This window comes from Phyllostomus hastatus, unplaced genomic scaffold (assembly GCF_019186645.2).
Source record: "Phyllostomus hastatus isolate PE091 unplaced genomic scaffold, TTU_PhHast_1.1 phas_contig_137, whole genome shotgun sequence".
Taxonomy (NCBI): Eukaryota; Metazoa; Chordata; class Mammalia; order Chiroptera; family Phyllostomidae; genus Phyllostomus; species Phyllostomus hastatus.
The window spans coordinates 17,605,688-17,614,238 of NW_025333583.1; the positions used below are offsets into that span (position 1 = coordinate 17,605,688).

Consider the following 8,551-nt stretch of genomic DNA (forward strand, 5'->3'; position numbering starts at 1 on the left):
TTCCTGTGTATCAACCATACTTTTCCATTTCTCTGAAAATATTTAAAAAATTTTCACTAAAAACTGGACATTATAAAGATGGAGGCATAGGTAGGTACACTTTGCCTCCTCACACAACCAAAAGAAGGACAACAACAACAAATTTAAAAACAAAAACAACCAGATCTGCCAGAAAATCACACTGTATGGAAGTCTGAAAACCAAGGAGCTAAAGAAGAAATGTCCATCCAGACTGGTAGGAGGGGTGAGATGGGAGGCCTAGGTGAAGAGGACAGTCAGCAAGGCAGCAGCCAGAGGACCAGATAGGTGAGGCTGCAGCTGGCAGTCCCACATCTGCGTGTATATAAACTGGGAGGAACAACCAGGGAGCAAGACAGATTACACAACCCAGGGTTCCAGCAGGGGAAAAGAAAACATCAAAACCTCTAGCTGTAAAAACCTGTGGTGGTTGCAGTGGTGGGCAAAACTCTCAGCTTCACAGGAGTGTTCACAGAGACATCCACAGAGTCCTAGAACATACACAAACCCACCCACCCACCCCAGAATCAGCTCCAGGAGGGCCCAATTTCCTTGTGGGTAGTGGGGAAGTGACTGAAAGAGGGATGAGAGCCCAGCAAGCAGCATTGTTCACTCTCTGAACCCCCCTCCACATACAATGCCACAATGTAGCAATGTGGATTGCCCCTTCCTGGTGGATACCTAGGGCTCCACCCTTTACAACATACCAGGCATGCTGAGACAAAGAAATATGATCCAAATGAAAGAACAAATCAAAGCTCCCAAAATAGAACTAAGTGATGAAGTGATAGCCAGCTTATCAGAGTTCAAAACACTGTTAATCAGGATGATTGAGAAATGGTTGAGTATGGTCACAAAATACATGAAAAAGTAAAGGCTATGAAAAGTGAAATAAAAAATATAGCCCTGGCTGGCGTAGCTCAGTGGATTGAGCACGGGCTGGGAACTAAAGTGTCCCAGGTTCGATTCCCAGCTAGGGTACATTCCTGGGTTGCAGGCCATAACCCCCAGCAACCGCACATTGATGTTTCTCTCTCTCTCTCCCTCTCTCTCTCTCTCTCCCCTCTCCCTTCCCTCCCTAAAAATAAATAAATAAAATCTTTAAATATATATATATACATGTATACATACATATATACAGGGAACCAACAGTGAAGAGAAGGAAACTGGGATTCAAATCAATGATTTGGAACAAGACGAAGAAATAAACACTCAACCAGAACAGAATGAAGAAATAAGAATTCATAAAAAATGAGGAGAGGCTTAGGAACCTCCAGGACAACTTTAAACATTCCAACATCTGAATCATAGGGGTGCTAGAAGGAGAAAAGGAAGAGAAAGACATTGAAAAATTATTTTTAAAAAAGATAATGCTGGAGAACTTCCCCAGTCTGGACAAGGAAATAGACTTCCAGGAAGTCGAGGAAGCTCAGGGAGTCCCAAAGAAGTTGGACCCAAGGAAGCACACACCAAGGCATTTCTGGCTGTAAAAACCTGTGGGGGTTGCACTGGTGGGAGAAACTCCCAGCCTCATGGGAGAGGTACATTATATTACCCAAGATTAAAGGATAAGGAGAGAACCTTCTTTTTTTAAAGATATGAAATGCTTCACAAATTTGTGTGTCATCCTTGTGCAGGGGCCATGCTAATCTTCTCTGCATTGTTCCAATTTTAGTACATGTGCTGCTGAAGCAAGCACAGATAAGGAGACAATCCTAAAACCAGCAAGAGAAAAGGACACAGTTGCCTACAAAGGAGTGACCATAAGACTGTCAGCTGATGTCTCAAAAGAAACCTTACAGGCAAGAATGGACTGGAGAGAAGTATTCAAAGTCATGAAAGGCAAGGACCTACCTCCAAGATTACTCTATCCAGCAAAGCTTTCATTTCAAATAGAAGGGCAGATAAAGTGGTTCTCAGATAAGGTGAAGTTAAAGGAGATCATCATCACCTAGCTCTTATTATATGAAAATTAAAAGGACTTAGCTAAGAAAATAAAGAAGATCAAAACTATGAACAGTAAAATGACAATGAACTCACAACTATCAAAAACTGAACTTAAAAAAAATAACTAGGCAAATGACTAAAACAGGAACAGAATCACAGAAATGGAGATCACATGGAGGGTTATCAGTGGGAAGTGGGAGGGGGGAGAATGGGGAGAAAGGTACAGGGAATAAGAAGCATAAATGGTAGGTACAAAATAGACAAATAGACAGGGGGAGATTAAGAACAGTATGGGAAACAGAGAGGCCAAAGAACTTACATGTACAACCCATGGACATGAATCGAGGTGCGGGGGATGCTGTAGGGAGAGGAGGTACATTGCGGAGGGGCATAAGGGGGAGAAAAAATGGGACAACTGTAATGGCATAATCAATAAAATATACTTTAACAAAAGAAAACTGGACATTATAGATAATACAATGTGACAACTCTACAAGTCAGATTTCCCTCCCCCCCACTCAGTGTCTATTATTATTGCTGTTTTATGGTTGTTGCTGATGCTCTTTGTTAGTGACCTTTCTGAACTAATTTTATAAATTCTTTATTCTCTGTAGTGTACAGCTACTGAATTCTTTGATCAGAGATTTTCTGAAATGCCTTTAACTAGTCTGTATTCCGTTCTTTGCTGAGAAGCTCTGTGTGCAGGTAGGATAGGGCATGACCTTGACACTCAGGCAGTTTGCAGCTCTGTCACTTCCTGCTTGTGCAGGGCCTCTAGTCAGCTGGAAGAGAGAGACTGACTCCATCTCAGGTTCTCCCAGGAATGCACACAGCCTTGCACATTTGTAGAGACTCTTAGATCCCCAGGAATATATTAGCGTTTTTCAAACCCCCCTGTAGACTCCCCATCCTGTTTCTCCCAACTGGTCTCACAGCTGTGAAGTTAAACAACTGCTGCTGGTTGTTTTCAACAAGTGCCCGGAGAATGGAACTTTGCCACAGATTAAACTCAAAGGCAGGAAAAAATTAACAGCTCCCCTCATTGAGTTTTCCAGAAAGCTGTAAGACACGTCAAATGGTGTCAATGTTCTGGAGACAGGACTCTCTGAGGACTTTCATACACAGTCTGCCTCCATCTTGGCTGGAACTGGGAGGCACAGTTTCTAGTAGCTGGAAGGCTTCTGGGGCAAGGGTAATAGGAGCAGGACAGGTTCAGATGCCCCAAAGCCCGCCATTGGAGACTCAGTAGTTTTTCTTGAATCAACATTTCTCATATTATTGTAAGCCTTGGGTTAATTTCCAGAGTATGAAAAAGTTGATTTTGATTATTTTTTGCGAGTGCCTTTATGAAGGGAAAGATTGGAGGAGGTCTTTATTCCATTATTCCAGGAGCTCCCACTTCTTTTAGGATAAATTAGGCACAAGATGATGACCCTCCAGCCTGGGTCACAGGAGTAGAGATGGTCAGTGTTGCAGAAATTGTAAGTAAATATTCAATACAATGTTTTACTGGGATCTGGTGGCCAAGAGGAGGTGGAGAGACAGAGATGATGCCAGCCCCACTGTGTCATTCTCCCTGACCCAACTGCAGAGTCACTGTGTTCATTCAGAGGCTGGGGCAACTCACAGCCAGAATGAACTCCCCTTAAGGAATGGGACCTCTTCCCTCACTCAGAATGAGCTCTCAGTGCCTCCACTTAACACCATGCCCTTGCATCTCCCACAACTGTTTGAATGATTTCCGTGTGGTTTTATTGTGGTTCAGTAGGCAAAGAAAATTCCTTTGTCATGAATGCTAAGTCCTAAGTACTATTTAATGTAAACTCTTCTCTATGTCCAAGAGAAAGATAGGCCACATATTGAAAACAAAATCAGAAATTATTCCATGAGACAGGAGTGGAAGAAGGATATTAGGATTCAGGAACATTCCTCAGAGTAATTTGAATTCACAGAATCTGCACTAAAAATACTTTAAACACTTACTCTCTTATATTAAAAAATTGGTTGCTACAGTATACCTGCACATAACTAAAAGGAATTTTTGCCCATAGTCTCACCTATGGTAAGTAAAATGAACTGTTTCTGATTGAAAGGACATAGAAAAAAATAATATGCCGATTTCAGAGAGTTTAAAATTATATTACTTAAGCCACAACATTTGGAAACAGTAAAATCAACATCTGAGAAGAAAATAGTCGTCCTTGTTCCGGCCAAGATGGAGGCATAGGTACATATGCACTGTGCTTCCTCGCACAACTAAAAGAAAGACAACAACAATTTTAAAAACAAAAATCAATAAGAACTGCCAGAAAATTGAACTGTATGGAAGTCCAGCAACCAAGGAGTTAAAGGAGAAATTTTCAGCCAGACCTGTAGCAGGGGCAGAGATAGGCAGCCAAGGTGGAGAGGACTTGCAGCAAGGGAGCAGCTGGCAGAGGGGCAGTCCCACATACAGTGCCAAATACAGGGGCACTGTAAAGTTGACCCACACTGGTGAACACCTAAGGCTCTGCCCCTTACTACATAACAGGCGCACCAAGACAAAAAAAAAAATGGCCCAAATAAAAGAACAAATCAAAGCTCCAGAAAAAATACAACTAAGCTACAATGAGATAGCCAGCCTATCAGATGCAGGGTTCAAAACACTGGTAATCAGGAGGCTCACAGAAATTGGTTGAGTATGGTTGCAAAATTGAGGAAAAAGTGAAGGCTATGTAAGGTGAAATAGAGGAAAATGTTCAGGGAACCAAGAGTGACAGGAAGAAAAGCAGAACTCAAATCAATGATTTGGAGCGTAAGGAAGGAACAAACATTCAACCAGAATAGAGTGAAAAAACAATAATTGAAAAAAATGAGAAAAGGCTTAGGAACTTCTGGGACAACTTTAAATGTTCCCACATCTGAATCATAAGGGTGTCAGAAGGAGAAAAGGAAGAGCAAGAAATTGAAAACTTATTTGAAAAACAATGCAGGAGAACTTCCCTAATCTGGCAAAGGACTTCCAGGAAGTCCAGGAAGCTCAGATAATCCCAAAGGAGTGTGACCCAAGGAAGCACACACCAAGGCACATCATAATTTCATTACCCAAGATTAAAATAAGGAGAGAATCTTAAAAGCAGCAAGAGAAAAGGAGACAGTTGCCTATAAAGGAGTTCCCACAGTACTATCAGCTGATTTCTCAAAAGAAACCTTACAGGCAGGAAGGGGCTGGAAAGAAGTATTCAAAGTCATGAAAGGCAAGGACCTACATCCATGATTACTCTATCCAGCAAAGCTATCTTTAGAATGGAAGGGCAGATAAAGTGCTTCCTAGATAAGGTCTAATTAAAGGAGTTCATGATCACCAAGCCTGTATTATATGAAATGTTAAAGGGACTTATCTAACAAAAAGATGATGAAAAATATGAACAGCAAAATGATGACAAACTCACATCAACAACCGAACCTAAAGAAACAAAAACAAAACAAACTAAGCAAACAACTAGAGCAGGAACAGAATCACAGAAATGGAGATCACATGGAAGGTTATCAGTGGGAAGTGGAAGTAGGGAGAATGGGGGGAAAGATACGGGAAATAAGTAGCATAATAGGTAGGTACAAAATAGACAGGGGGAGGTTAAGAATAGGGTAGGAAATGTAGAAGCCAAAGAACTTGTATGTACGACCCATCAACGTGAACTAAGATGGGGGGCATGCTGGTGGGAGGGGGTGTGCAGGGTGGCTGGGAATAAAGGGGGAAAATGGGACAACTCTTATAGCATAATCAATAACATGTATTAAAAAAATAAAATACTCATCCTTGATTAACACTTAAAATAAAGTGGTGGTTTTTCTTCAGAATAATTCTCAACATCTTTAATTCAGCAGAAATGTCATACATTTTCTATTTGAAAGAAATTATCTCCTACATAGGAGTATTTGTCTGAGTCACAGAAAGTGCCCTGAAGGACCCATCCTTGCCTGTCCTTTTGTGGGTGTCATGGTTTTGTTCAGAAGCCTTCAGATATAGTTGCTTAAAAATAATCACATGGCACATTCTTTTTTTTTAAGTTGTATCAAGACACACTAGTGTCTAAATACATTTAATCTGTGTCTCATATCTTTTTTTTATTTTAAAGAGAAAGGAAGGGAAGGAGAAAGAGAGGGAAAGAAACATCAATATGAGAAAGAAACATCAATTGGTTGCCTTCTGTACCTTACCTGACCAGGGACCAAACCTGCAACCCCAGGATGTGCCCTGACCAGGAATCGAACCAGCAACCTTTTGGTTTGTGGGACAACACTCAACTACTTGAGCAACACTGGTCACAGCACATGGCACATTCTTGCCACTTTCCCTTTTTTAAAAAATTTCTTCTTGAAAAAGGAGAAGAGAAGAGGGGAAGGAATATGGCTAAAATTGATTATCAAAGGAAACACAGATTATTAAAAGTTTAAACTCCTTTTTTTTGTAAGAGAGGAAGTGACTTGAAGGAAATACAATACTAACTTAGTCATCTGGATGCAAACAACATGATATTTACTAAATATTCTTGCCTTTCCCTTTGTGGATCTCTCAAGGTAAATGATAAAATAGATGGTGTGCAGATGTGTGAAAGGGGACAACCAGGAGGGACTGCTGAAGGTGGGCAAACACCAAGCTAGGCCAGCTGCCAAGTTGCAGGGATACAGAAATAAAAGGCCTATCCCTGTCCTCATGGTGTTGTATTGGAGTGGTTGACAGAAGAAAGAAATGTTCACAATTCTGTGATAGAGGTAAGCCAGGAAAGACCTCCTGGAGATACTGACACCGGAAATATCTTTAAAAATCAGGGCTGGGATCCATCAACTGATGGACAGATAAATTAAATGTGACTTACCCATACAATGGAATGTTACTTGGCAATACAAAGTAATAAAGTGTAACAGGGTGCAGCCAAGAGGGGAGCCCCAAATAGGGATTTGTAATAGGGTCCAGAAGAGCTTGGAGATAATTGGCTCCACACCACAGGGCACACCCGCTCAGAATGCTGGCAGCTGTAGCCAATTCTGGGAGGAGCTGGAAATGGGGCTGCAGAGGAAGATTGGCGCTGGGATTTAAACCCAGTGACGCAGCCATTTGGTGTCTCTGGGGACCGGATGTCTCTCTTTTGGGACCGTGTCTCTCTTTTGGGACCACGCAGCTTTGGTGTCTTGGTTGGGACCATGCAGCTTGGGTGAGAGTCAGGACCATGAGGCTTTGGAAGTGCTCCCTTTTGCCACATGGAGAATGCTGGGAGGACTGTGTGCATTTGTGGGGAACTTTAGTTTGTGTTATTTTGAATGAATAATAAATTCCTTTCCTTTTCACTGAATCTCAGGCATTGAGAGATATCTTTCCTTTGGCAGCGGACATAACGAACCTGGGGGGTTCCTTTTGGGGTAATAGTATATTGACCTTTGAGGCCCCCCCTTGTTGCTCTGTAACAGTTTTTGGCGACCACAAAGGGACAATAATTGTCCTTGGCAGACCAACCCCCTCAGGTGTGAGAGAGAGTGAGGCTTCGGAGTTTTCCCAGTCTCAAGAATTTCTCTGCACTCCTCCTGAGGGCATTAGCCGCCCATCACGCCTGGAAAGGTGAAAAGGAAACGAAACAGGGAGGGAGCAGAGACGTGAAAGTGTAACAAGATTCGAAAGTGTAACAGCTGCACCCTGTTACAAAAGTGTTTTGGTTGAAAATTTGGTTTCTGAGCGCTTTTTTTTGGAATAATGGAGCGGGAATTTTGGATAACGGATCTGAAAATGCCTGATCTTTATGCCATCTGTACTCTTTTTGCTCTGAACTTTTGCTTGCTTAGTTTGAACTTTTGCTTGCTTTGTCAGAACTGTAAGAGTAGTTCTGAGCCAGCTCCTAAGTGGAGCCCATTGGGTAGGATCCTAAGGGATTTGGAGAACTACTGTGCTAAGTCAACATACAAGAATCCCTTCATTAAGCAGTTAATGATTTATTATTGCAACATGGTGTGGCCTACTTATATTTTGGGTGATGAGCTGAAATGGCCTGTGAATGGTTCTTTGAGTTACTGCATCATTGCTAGACTAAAACAGTATTGCCAGCGGTGTGAACTATTGGGAGAGTTGCACTATCTTAATGCATTTATAATATTGCACCACAGCCTTGTGCCAGAGATAGAGACACATGTAATGGTCCAGAAGGGAAAAGTGGTCTCACAACCCCTCCCTGATAGTAGAACACAGAAAGAGAGAGAGAATGAGGAAATAAACCTCATTAATGCTCTGAACCCAGGGAATGGGGGCTCGCAGGCAGGGGGAACTCCAGTGATGCAGCTGCCTCCCCAAGAGGTGGGGCCCACCACGACTCCCCCCTCCTTGCAGGTGGGAGAAGTCTCCACCACAGATTCGCACCCTCTTCGGGTTGGTTCTGCTCACCAGCCCCACCAGCTGGGAGGGGTCTCCTTGGCTCCCTAAACCAGAGCCGAAGGGCTGTCCCCATCTTTACGGGTGGGCGGGGCCTGCACATTGCCCCTGCCGGTGGCACCCCACCCCCGATGGGTGGGGGTCTGCTCTGGAGTACCCCAGCGGTACCTGCAGGTGGGAGGGGCCTGC

The 8,551-nt window shown here is 42.8% G+C and overlaps 1 non-coding gene across 1 annotated transcript; it reads right to left on the minus strand.

Annotated features, from left to right (window-relative positions):
• Positions 1-1,610: 1,610 nt before the first annotated feature.
• LOC123830062 lies at positions 1,611-1,717 on the minus strand. The gene has a single exon (XR_006787687.1). It is a non-coding gene; the product is annotated as a U6 spliceosomal RNA (small nuclear RNA).
• Between the last annotated feature and the right edge of the window lie 6,834 nt (positions 1,718-8,551).